Consider the following 13,719-nt stretch of genomic DNA (forward strand, 5'->3'; position numbering starts at 1 on the left):
CTGGATAATTAGCACATTAGTCACTCTGCAAGATCGAGTTGAATGAATTATTCAAAACCTGTTCCCAAACTGCTGGTTGAGGGCCCTCTGTGTGGGCACATAAAAAAAAAACCTCTGCAAGTTAAACTTGGGAGCAGTTGGGAGAGAAAGGAAGGACAGAAACCAGGAAGGGAAAGACATTTTGATAGTTCTCCTGTTTTATGGTAATTGGGAAGACGTAAAGGAAGGGAGTCTGAGGGCAAGAAAGCTAGGGGGCACATTCTCCAAAAGTCATTACTTACAGCAGTGATGGGACAGAAGCAATACTAGTCACTTTGCTTTAGAGCCCCAGCACAGCATAGGACAGAATGATTGGGTAGGTAGACTAATTAGAAGAAAGCTCTTTCTTCGCAAGCCCCAGGCAGAACACATTTTCCTTGAGTTATAAATTCAGAGTGGGACTCTGGTGATTCTTGGCCTGATTCACACACATTGTAGTTTGGGGGTGTACCTGGAAAACGTACATGTAAAATATATTACTGCATATGATAAAAGTAAGGTTGCAAAAGCATATATATTTTACAGGGTACCCTGGGCAGTAAGCTTGCATTGGCTACAACATCCCAATGAGCCTTCGTTCTGGAACAAATGCAGGTCTGTCACCACATAATGTGATATCCAGGAGAGAAGTCTTCATTGCCAAAAGCAACCCAAAGAAGCAATTCAGTTTCCCTTAGCCTCTTCTCTCTAGCTAAGTCTAATATACTAAACTGAAATTCAGTTAGAACTGAGCAGAAATGCATTTAAATGGCAGTTTTTACAACGCAGCAGCAAAAATGTTCATACCACCAAGATTAATGACCTCTTATCCAAAACCTCCACAAAATGGCTATGGATTTTGCAGGAATTCCACACCAGAATGTGATCATAGAAATAATATGCTGGCCTTGTGTACAAGATTGTGGTTCCCCCTAGTGGGTGATTTATCTGAATCCAAAGCTGCAACCCTTAAATAAAACAAAAAAGTAAGTTTTGTTGAAATCAATGGCTCTTGCTTCTAAGTAATATAATCAGGAGTAGATCAAAGTTCCAACTTCTTCTGCCTCTGGAAAATATTTTCACCATTGAGATTTAACTGGGAGAGTCCTGTAGCTTTAATGCTGATCCCCCCCCCCAAAGTAGTTGATTTCACATATATTATTTAGAGTCGCTTTACACATTATATTTTGGGAGTGGGAGTTCCTTCCACAGAACCTGTTTGAATTGTTCCTCTTAAAACCACAAGCTATCTTATACTAGGGATGGGAGAGGATTTCAGTTCAGTTCACATTTAAAGCTCAGTTTATTTAATCTTCACTTACCAAAACATGATGAGACCCAAGACAGCCATCCTACAAAAATTGCACTTTCCCAAATTTTGCAATGCATCTCTCCAACCAACAAATATTTACAAAAATGCAGGTACTGGGCAACAGAGTGCATAAAAATGAATGAAATAGTGAAAATAATATACAAAATATTGGAATAAACTGCTTGCAAAAGTGTGTACACATGTCAAAGTTGCCTGCAAAAATATGTTTATCGGAAGTCATTCACATGCAAATTTTGAAGAATATTCACGAGGATTTTTTAAAATGAAAATTCACAAGTTGCTGCAGAAATGTGGACAAGTTAAATTAAGATTGGCGAAAGGAGGAATTGAAAGAACCAAAACTGACTAATCCATCTATCTCTACCCTATATGAATTCTGACCATTGGCAATGTACAGGGCCGGCCCAAGACATTTTGGCACCTGAGGCAAAATGGCGCCCAGCCCACCACCAGAGGAAAAGGGGTGAGTGAAGATCTACACCAGGAACAAGGGGGTGGGGTAAAGATCTACACTGGAATCTATTCCCCCTGTGGATCCTGGGTGGCTTTCGTCATGGGTGGGTGGGGCCAGCCCTGGTAATTTAGCTCAGCAATGTCTACACTGACTGGAAATTGCTCTTCAGGGCTTCAGATAGGGATTTTTTTTCTCCTCAATTCTAACTGGAGATATCAGGAATTGTACTTGGGCTATTTTGCATGCTAAGCATGTGCTCTACCACTGAGTCATGACTATCCCATGTTATTTTAAGCCAAGCAAACCTAAGTAAATGACTGCAGCTTCTAGAATTCACACCTTATGAATTAAAGAGGACACCGTGCTTGAGTTATAATTATTTTAAGCAACTCTCAAGTCACTGTAGAAACTAAACTGATTGCAAATGCAGTGTATTAGCTATAGATATTGGAAACAAGTGTACCTAATCTAATCTCTTTCTTCTGTATAATAGAATACATCTGTAGCTGCCTTCTCCCCCCTCTGAGCTCTCTGTTGATTCGCTGAATAATAACTTGTAAACAAACTTGTAGCCCAGGGTAGGAAGCTCAGAAATTAATTCTTGATCACTGGCTCCTTGTACAAGGCACGTGACCCTTAATTTTGTCGACCAGGTTCTATTAAAAAATGAATAAATGAACTGCAGCAAGCAGGTGAGCTAAAAGGCAAATCAGTGACAAGGCCATCCTTTATGTAAAGCTATGTATCTTCATTGTGTAGTCAGGCACCGAACAAAAGAAGGGTCATATTCCTCAATGGCTGGAGAATATTTCCTTCCCACTCAGCAGCTTGATTTCTAATCTTACTGGTCTTACTGGTGCTGAATCATGGGTCTGTTCCATCCAAGTTTGTATGTATTTTTAAAAAAGAAATAATGAAAAGTCTGCATATAAGTTTTACACATGTAAAATTCATGCACTTTCAAAACATAAAATGCACATTTTAAACTGTACAAAAGATGTATTTATGTATACATCTTTTAAGTAAAATATGGAAATTTTGTGTGCACTTACTAGACACCAAAAATGCATTACAAAATCCCGAAAAAGTTTGCAATCTGCTTTGAAGTTGCGTTTGGAGCCACAATGAAGTTTAGGAGCATCAGCTCAGGCTGCTGTTGTTTAGTTGTGTCCGACTCTCCATGACCCCATGGACCAGAGCACGCCAGGCACTCCTGTCTTCCACTGCCTCCCACAGTTTGGTCAAACTCACATTGGTAGCTTTGAGAACACTGTCCAACCATCTCATCCTCTGTCGTCCCCTTCTCCTAGTGCCCTCAATCTTTTCCAACATCAGGGTCTTTTCCAGGGAGTCTTCTCTTCTCATGAGGTGGCCAAAGTATTAGAGCCTCAGCTTCACGATCTGTCCTTCCAGTGAGCACTCAGGGCTGATTTCCTTAAGAGACTCTCAAGAGTCTCCTCCAGCACCATTATTCAAAAGCATCAATTCTTCAGCGATCAGCCTTCTTTATGGTCCAGCTCTCACTTCCATACATCACTACTGGGAAACCATGGCTTTAACTATATGGATTTTTGTCGGCAAGGTGATGTCTCTGCTTTTTAAGATGCTGTCTAGGTTTGTCATCACTTTTCTTCCAAGAAGCAGGCATCTTTTATTTTCGTGACTGCTATCACCATCTGCAGTGATCATGGAGCCCAAGAAGGTAAAATCTGCCTCCATTTCTTCCCCTTCTATTTGCCAGGAGGTGATGGGCCCAGTGGCCATGATCTTCATTTTTTTGATGTTGAGCTTCAGACCATATTTTGCGCTCTCCTCTTTCACCCTCATTAAAAGGTTCTTTAATTCCTCCTCACTTTCTGCCATCAAGGTTGTGTCATCTGCATATCTGAGGTTGTTGATATTTCTTCCGGCAATCTTAATTCCAGCTAGGGATTCATCCAGCCCAGCCTTTCGCACGATGTATTCTCCATATAAGTTAAATAAGCAGGGAGACAATATACAGCCTTGTCGTACTCAGTAAGGTAAAATATGGTAATAGATTAAGATCTGGTGAAGTACAATAACAACCTTGTAAAGTATACAGTTTTGGGTTTTCCCCCTCCCTCCTTTATTTTCCTTTCTACGCGGGTTCTGTTTCTCTTTTTCTTTTCTCTCTCTTTTATTTACGTCTCATAATTTTTAGCACACATATGATTATGTACTTTTTGAACTTTCAATAAAGATGTTTATAATAAAAAAGGACTCTTTGTCTGGAATCTAACACAAGAAAAACTGCTTTGGTGTTAACTGTCTTCTAATAGGAGTCTTCTTTTTTGCTTCTACTACATTAGGGGTGGTGAACCTTTTTTCTGCTGAAGGACACAATTTCTCAGGTGCAATCTGTTGGGACCGCATGCCTGCAGAGAATAGGGCCGATGCTACCTCTCCACTGCATTTTTTTCTGCCATCTTATTCTCTCCCCTCCCTCTCCCTCCTTAGAACCACAGAATTGTAGAGTTGGAAGGGACCCAAAGAGCCATCTAGACCAACCCCCTGAGATTCTTACATTTGAGGGATTACGACGGAGAGACGTATTGTTCATGATAGATGTCAAATTTGGTCACTCTGTGTGTTTCTGCTTTCCCTCTCTAGTTTTCCTTCCCCACTCTTCTCTCACTCTGCCTACCTTTCCCCCCTCCCCATGAAATCAGCAGAGCCAAGGCCACAGGTTGCCCGCTGCTGCCCTGTGCTCTAATTGGAAAATGTATAACTAAAACAAGACACCATATGTCTCCAGTCTTCTCTCATCCAAAGAAAACAAAACCCTGTGGTGCTATTCCTGGACAGAAACATACCTGTATAATAAGACAGAATGGAATGGCTTGCGTTAGATTCCTCCCTTACACAGCTGTAAGTGGGAATGTTTCTCCTTTGAAAGATGTCAAAAATTAGGTCAAAAATGAATTGCTTCATCCAGTTAAATGTAAAAGTTAGAAAACATGGGCATGAAGGAAAATATTCTTGATCCAGAAATATGTGCAAGCAGCACGAAGCTGCCCATGCATTGCAGTGCCTCACTTTGAGCTTCTAGCTGCCTAACAGATGGCTGAGGAAATAAGCTTTTTAGCAGAGCCAGTCACCTGTCTGGGAGAGATGATGGGCCTAAGTCCAAGTTCTCCTCTCACTTTCCCCCCTAACTGTGAAGGCGAATAAAAAGAAGAATGGTGACTTCAGTTCCTAAGGCTACCAAAACAAAACAAAAATGAACAAAAAACATTCACTAGTTTGGTGCACAGGAGATTATTCCTAGGCCTGAGTCAGAATCCTTTTGCACAGTCCCTACTACTGGATGTGGTCGGGAATAAAAGCATGCTATAGTTTTGCACATGTCCTCATCCACACTACTCTCACAAGGAATCCTGGGAAATGAAGGGTGCTGAGCTGGCACAGATACAATTTCAAGTACACCTGACCAACTACATCTCTTCGTGAGGTAGCACAGCACCCATTTTGGGCTCACACCATGATCTTGACCTGAAAAAAGCACTGAGCAGGCCTTCTGCTTCCCTCCCTCCGAAAACTTTTAATCCCTCTGCCTTGCTTACTGGGCTCTGGGAAGGTCATGCGAGGTCTCCTGTGAGATCTTAGACTACCCTTCCGGGCGGAGAATCCCACTCTTCCATCACTTTTTATTTTAAAAATGGCAATACATGTAAAGCTGCAATCACGTAAATGAAATAAGCACAGGATGTGAATTACCTGTATATAAACAGATGTGTCTTGAAGAGCAGCATTAATTTTAGATGCTGTCTTCCTCGGTCCATAGCTATTAATGGGATGGAAGGGATTAATAGGCAACTCCTACATTCGAGTGCATTTTTGACATTTATACCAAACCAAACTAGGTCATTTATACGAAACTTCAGCTCTAGTATATGCAAATGTGGAAGACACAAACAGGGAAGGTTTTCTTGCTGCCCTGATAGTTTGAAAAAGAGTGTTGTTTTTAAAAGAATGGAATAGATTTTCACCAGCGTTCAGATGACAGGATCAATACAACCAAAAACTAAATCTATAAACCTAATTTTGTTCTCAAGCCCTAAAAGTTAATCCAAAATATTAAGGAAAACATAAAAAAAAGACTGGGTCACTAACAGCTTTTATAAACGAGTGTAGTGACAGATTAAGTGGAAGAGCCCCATGATTCCATCAAATAAATAAGTCCATGACATCCTTTTAGTCTCTGACTAAAACCATATGCATGATACTTGTAAGTAAAGATATATTATCAATACTCTCTCTCTTTTAATAAAAAAGAGAACATTTATGCGAACCGTGTCAACCATGTTTTAAAAACATCTTTCAAAAGACGGGAAGCATGATATGTATAATTAGGCAAGATTGCTTCTCATCTTATAGTTACATTTGTCATTTCATATGTGACAGGCCCGGATTTATAACCTAATTATAACCGTACTATGCAGCCCAACACAGCATATATGGATCCCAATTGAGTTTAATTCTTTGCTATATTACCACGTTATGCAATATAATGGTGTTTTTGTCCTATTCGGTATAGTTGTTGTTGAACTGTAATGACGTTAATTACCCACCGAGGACTTCTAAATGTGTTGAACTGTAATGACTTTAATTACCCACCAAGGACTTTTAAATGTGTAACCCAATGAACTGTCGCTCAGAATTAAAATGCATGTGTATCCACTTGTTATATGTGACGTTATTTAAGATCTACTTTTAACCGTCAGTACATCATCCAAGTTGTCTTAACAGGACCATCATATCAGAAGTGAAAAGCAGCAATTTTATTTTGCTGCCAATCTATTTATTTCTGAAAAAAATATTTCTGTACTGCTATTCATTAAAAAAAAAACAGAACAGTTTATAACAATTATACATACAACTATACAATAAAAGCCACATTAGAATGTTACAATAAAATAAAAGCTGATATGGAAACAGGTATTTTTGATAGCCTCCTAAGCCTTATGGAATGTAGAAGTTTTCAACAGGTGTTTAGAAGTTGAAACCAAATCAACGCAATAGGGTCATGTATGGCACATTGATTAATGTTGGTGCTATTTGGCAGGGGGAAATATTTTTTTGGCCATTATGGGCCCTGTTTGAGTTTCAAAACTCTACCTTGAATTTATCTTGAAAATATTATGCTCTACGCTTGTGCTACTAGAGATGTCTAATTTCATTCTCTATCCTTGCTACCACAGTTGGGCTCTAGGTTTGAGGAAGGCCTTGGCAAGAAATATTCTTTTCTGTTCCGTTTTCAGTGATATGTGGTGTGGATTAGAAGATTAATGATCTCCCCAAATTAGTCTCACAAGTTGTACTGGTGGAAAGATCTATTTTCCAAAACTCAGAGTATAGTATACTTCTGTTTATTCTGAGCCAAATTCCAATCTCAGTTAGAACCCTGTTGCCCTCCCCCCACCAATGACACTGGAAGTGTGACAGGTCTGATATATCCCCAAATTCCTCTAAGCTCTCCTGCTTTCTTTCTCCCCTACTGTCCCACCCTTGTACCTGCCTGTAAAGTGTAGTTTTTGCAGGTGTTCACTGTTCAATTTCATTGTGGATGTCACAGCAGGCTCAAGTGTCCCGATTTAATCAGGACAGCCTGAATTTACAGAAGCTGCCCCGGCTTCTGATCCCAATCTGGGATGCTCTGATTTTTCCAGGTGGTGCCATGTTTCCTGGCATTGTGGGGCATAGGGCAACCTGCCTGAAGTCACTTGAGGCCACTGAACAAAATGCCAAAGACAGCAAAGGTAAGAGATAAGAGGGAAGGAAGGGGTGATCGGGTGGGCAAGGAAGGGGTCAGCAGCAGAGGGGGCGAACGACAGAGATGGGGGCTGGGGGTGCCCCAAATTTATCTTGCAGAATGTTGGGGTGTATGCCATAGTTCCAGATGGGTCTTGACAAAGAGCTACACTGGGACATTGTCTGAGGGATGTAGTTTGGGGTGGGTTGTTGCTGTTGGTATTTTGTATCTTTATTTTAGATTTTGTTGTGATTTATGAGGAAATTGTTCAGCTTGGTTGTGTATTTTTGAACCCAAATGCCAAAGTAGTCATAATTTATATGAATTTGATGGCCTTCCCATCCTAGTTCATGGATTGGAGATGAAGCTCTTTCAGAATTGCCTAGGCAACAGTAACTCATTTTGTTTTAATTGGGTTTCTCCTCTCCACTTTATAATCTGCTGAGTAGTAAGGGTGTATTCTTAATGGTCTGCTTTGTGGCTAGCCACCTCTACCTAATGATCATGGAAAATATAGTCATGATCCATTCACCTGCCTGTCTCTGACTGTCTATGCCCACTCACTTTTTTCCCAGGCTCTCTGATTCACTACTGCCATGGACATAGGATAAATAAAAAAATCCCAGCAGATTAATCTCCAGACTCTCAATTTATCTGCCTTATATTCATGCTCTCTGTGTGCGGAGAATCCTATCTTATATTAGGGAAAGTTTTTTGAATAAATGATCTTTCGGTATCTACCAAGCATATTTTCCTATTGTTTCTCAGTCAGTTAAAAATCAGACTCACTTAATCACCAAAGAACAAATAAAATAATTCAATCAACAGCAGGATCAATTCAGCTTTTAAGTCATAAATATAGAATTTATTAATTCATTCTCCAAGGCTTGAAATTTGAGGCTAATTTGATAACAATATACCAGTAATGATAACTGTTAGTTGTCCGTATATTGAGTACATTGATGCTTAGAGGGCTAAACCTGGAAATTCATGGTGAGATTTTTTTTACCAGTAGCTTCCTGGTATGCAACTCAAGGCTCTTCACTCCTACGCTAGGCACTATAAAAGACAAACGAGATTTATTTATTTGTTGGCTTGCTTGCATATTTATTTAACAAATGATCTGTTTCTTCCCATGCACGCTTGTGCATGAACTTGTAAATGAACAGCTGAGGGCAGAAGGCATTGTTTTGTGTGAGGACGGTGGCACTACAATCTCCTTCGAATCTGCTTGTTTCACATGAGTACTAAAACAGCATTTCATTTTTTATTGTTTCGTTTAGAACTTCAATTACCATGGACTCTGGTGGCCATTTTTATGATCCTGCTGCCCTCTTTGGTTACATACTCTATTGAAAAGGATCCGCTGCAGCTGTGTAACAACATGTTTTATTCATTTCCCCTAATACTACTCATCCTAGCAGGATTATTCATAGTGTTCTGTGGTGATTTCATTTCCAGCTTCACTAATTTTGTCTTAATATTAATTTTTGAGCATATTATTCCTGTTCTACCAGAACTATCAATTTATTTACTTTGCTCCCACACCAACAAAGCTGCTGATTCTCTCTAACTTTTTTCATCTTTCTTTCCTTCTCTAACTTTCCTACTTTCTTTTTAGCTTTTTTCATTATTGGCTAAAAACAACAACATGGGATAGAAGTTTGTGATGGCATCACGTGATGGTTATGACCATTTTTAAATGCCCTGCTGCATTCCTCAGTGGGCCGCACATAGGCCCAGTTTTCACAGAACACTAAGGCAAGCCGTGACTTAGTGCATATAAGCAAAATTGCAGGATCCCAGATAGAAGATTATGCTGCTGCCCTCATCTTCTGATCCTTCATCTGTGCTGCCTGGGACTAAGCCATGGTTTGACTTAGCATTCTCTCTGAACCCAGGCCCGTGATTTGTCTTACTCCAGACAAACCATGAGCTGTAACTACATTGCCTATAAGTAAAGCCTTTAAAACCACAGCGAAAGCAGTGAAAACCCCTAAATGCATGCTCCATTTACTAAGTGGCCCAGTTCTCACATAATGCTAAGCCATATCATGCAGGTTTCCAGAGAGGAGATTGTGGTCATTGCAGTTCTTTTCCAGTCCTGCTGGTGCTACACGACATAGGGCCAAGCCCATGTCCGAACCTGGGCTCATGGTTTGCTTCATTTCAGAAAATGAAAGTTTGTCTTTATGTACAGTGGTACCTCGGTTCTCAAACAACATCTGTTCCTGAAGCCTGTTCGGCTTTCAAAACATTCAAAAACCAAGGTGTGGCTTCCCATTGGTTGCAAGAGCTTCTTGCACTCAGCAGAAGCCGCATCATACGTTTGGGTTCTGAGGAACGTTTGAAAACCAGAGCACTTCCGGGTTTTTGGCGTTTGGGAGCCGAAACATTCGAGAACGGAGCCGCTCCGAGTTCCGAGGTACCACTGTAGTAAGAATATTGATGGATATGTTTAGAGGTACTCTCATTTTGACTCAAGAAAATCACCATTTTATAGTTCAAATCGGGGGAAATAAATACAGTAAATGGACAAAAGTACAAAGATTCACAAAACGTTTAGGGTTATGTGTACTCCTGCGTCCCCCCAGCAAAAAGCACTTGGATATGTTGATTAACCAACAACCTGTTTTGTGTATAAATAGTAGATGTGCAGATGCTCTTGAAGAACAGTTGTGTGTAGTTTTGACAAGGACAGCCTCTACAAAAAGGCACCCCTGAAACTGAGCTTTGTTTTCAGGTAAAATTCTGTACTGCAGGCAACACCCAAGCTAGAGTGCCATGTATGCTCTAAGGCATGTAAGAATGGTTATTATGAATGGACTTGCCCAATTAAATCAGAAGGGTAGTAAGAAATAGGTATGCATGAATATTGCTTTGAGTTCAGCCTGTACTTTCCAGCCAGGATGCAGAAGACCTCAATTGTACTGCTTCCTCCCCCCTTTTTCTTTTGTACATGTAACAGAATGTACAGATGTTTTACCAAATCTGTGTTAAGCAAAGCTCTGAATGATTATTCCACCCAGCTAGCTATATGTGAAATATGTGCCACTCCTTTTTCATTTTCATTTTAGGTAAATTCATTTTGCTCTGCAACATTTCACAAATGGTTTTTGAAAACTCTGTGTTCCCTTTAGGCTCTTACATATTGAACAAAATTCAGGTATCTTGTGGCTTGTCTGTTCTGGACCTTTAGAGACGTACCAAGGTAAGTGTTTTAAAATGCAAAATAGGCTCAGTCAAAACCTGCACTCTGAGTAGGTTTACTTTGTCCCTCAATCTGTATGAAACCACTAGGAAAATCACCTCAGATTTGGGGGTTTGGTGTCACTATTATGTCATTATTATGCAGATGGCACTGAAGTCACCTTGAACTCTTCTGAGAAAAAGAAGAATATCTTTAATAATAATGTGATTTCCTGCACACATGAGTGCGTCCAGTGAACCAGGTTTCTAGCTTATATTTCTATCCATCTGGTCACCATATTTGAAACAGAGTATGAAAGTTAAATATCACTTCACAAGAATCAAAGATGCTAAACCAGGCCCATTAAAATAACATTAAACAGCACACTTTGATGTTCATATCAAAGATATTTAATTGCTGTTTAGAGTTTAATTTGAGAAGTCCACACACAGAATGTGAAATGCTGATTAATAGTCAAATAGACCTTGCCTAGTGACAGCAAAAAAAGTAGGTCAAGGGATGTAAAGAGGCCTCACTTGTCTGTTACAAACCCTTTACTATTAGACATCCCCAAGTGTGTCCCCAAAGGAAGCCAGATTGTGCATTCAAAATAAACTGTGTAGAAATTAATGTTAAATATATTCCTTCTCTGTACATGGCAATGAAACATTTGGATGGAATTTTCCATGTACACAACCGGCATGCGCACCTGGGGTACTCCACCTCGGTGGAAAGAAAGGGGTTTCCTTTTTGAGGTTCATCTCTGTTCACACAGCAGAGCTTCTTGGCCCTAATGTATAAACATTATCATTCTGCAGCATCTGGAATGTACAACAAACCCTGTACATCCCATCAAATTGTGCAGTAGCTGCGAAATGTAAGAAAAGCCTACCTGTCATTTGTTTTTGTTTCTCTCCCCTTTCAAATATATGATCCTTCACATAAACAAAAGTGAATTAGTTCACATTAGCAGCTATCAGTGGTAAAAACAATGCATTAAAAATAATCACCTAAAACAATGTTTTCTAACCAGCTGCTAAACCAAGTAATGTATTTATTTTATTGCGCATTTGCATAATAGGGCAAACGAGAAAGTCTCTCTAACAGATGTGGTGGTGGCGGGGAAATTTGATTACTGGCCTCTGTTATTAATCACTGCACAAATCTTAAATGATTTGTTTCTACAGTCTGATCAATTTACATCAGAGCACTTGCATTTGTGCACACAACGTGGAGATAAAACATCTGTTCACACCTTCGCTGGCAGCATTGATTTTCTTATCAGGCTTGAGGTTCTGCAGTAAGTGAGGCACGGGAGAATTCACCCAGAGACTGACAACTTTGAAAAGGAAGTTTCACTGTTAGCACTGAGAATAATTCATAGCTGAAAGACATGTTACCCAGCCAGTAATACCTATATTGTGCTTATTAGTTGGTCTCTTGAAAGCAGCCACTACAGGGAAGGGAACTCTATAATTGGTCTTGAAATTTCAGCCACTTAAAGTCGGGATATACAGGCATAGATAAAAAAATGTGTAAAATTATATATGTTGATATGCTTTATTGCTGAATACTTCATATTTCATTTGCTTACATATACATGCACACATATGGCAGACTATTCACAGATAAGCATCCTTAATATCTATGGGTGACATTGCAGGCATTTTGTTATATGAAATATCTTTATTAGGTTCGAGGTTCCTTTTAATATGACATTAACATTTTGGAAGGTAAGTAAGGAATATAACTGTTTGAGGGATTTGATCAATCAGTTGTAATGTGTCCTAAATAAAGCAATATTCTAGACAAAATATGCATTTTTCATCATCATCATCATCATCATCATCATCATCATTCAAAAGTTATATACCACTTGTTTGTTAAAGGAAAAAAAAAAAACTCTAAGCAGTTTAGGTAAAGGTAAAGGACCTCTGAAAGTTAGGTCCAGTCATGAATGACTCTGGGGTTGCAGCGCTCATCTCGCTTTACTGGCCGAGGAAGCCAACTTTTGCCCACAGACAGTTTTTCCGGGTCATGTGGCCACATGACTAAGCCACTTCTGGTGAAACCAGAGCAGTACATGGAAATGTCATTTACCTTCCCGCTGGAGTGGTACCTATTTATCTACTTGCACTTTGATGTGCTTTCAAACTGCTAGGTTGGCAGGACCTGGGACTGAGCAACGGGAGCTCACCCCATCACCGGGATTTGAACTGCCAACCTTCCAATTGGCAAGCCCTAGGCTCAGTGGTTTAGATCACAGCACCACCCACATCCTGGCTAAGCAGTTTACAACAATATAAAATTTAAAAAATTAAAATTATTAATAAAGACAGTTACTTTTAATACCTGTTTCATATGTAATGATATGTATATGTAAGGGATACTTTCTAATGTCGATTCATAAATTCTAAACTGAGAGTGGGTATTATCAGAGAGGCATGATGGGGATGATGCATTAGAAGGAAGGCAGGAATTTCCTTGATGCAGCAGACCAAAGGTGTATCTGGCCTCGTGCTATGGATGCACCAGTGATCTTTCAGGGAATACCTGCAGGCACAGTGTGATGGTCATCTCATTTTGTTTGGACCAATAACAATTACCTTGCTCAAAGCTGTATCGCAAGGTTGCTCAAATGTACAGACTCTGCTCTTTTTTATGTGCCACCTCCCTTTACCCTATAACTCTTGGCCAAGAAATTGTGGCTCTTGGTCTTCTTGGAGGAATGGAGGCTTGGGAGGGGAGACTGTTGATTTTAAGGATACTTCCTAGGCAAAGAAGGCCCTTGCTATAGGCCCCAACATTTAGTAGTAGACTGAAAGGGAAGGCCTACCATTAGGGAATGGGTGGAGCTGTCTGATCTGCAAATATACCCTTCCCTGAAAAGAATATTTTCCAGTTTGTTCCTTTCTGCATCCTCGCGTTCCATCCCGAGAAGCGGTTTTAAG

The sequence above is a fragment of the Podarcis cretensis genome (assembly GCF_951804945.1).
Source record: "Podarcis cretensis genome assembly, chromosome: 1".
NCBI lineage: Eukaryota > Metazoa > Chordata > Lepidosauria > Squamata > Lacertidae > Podarcis > Podarcis cretensis.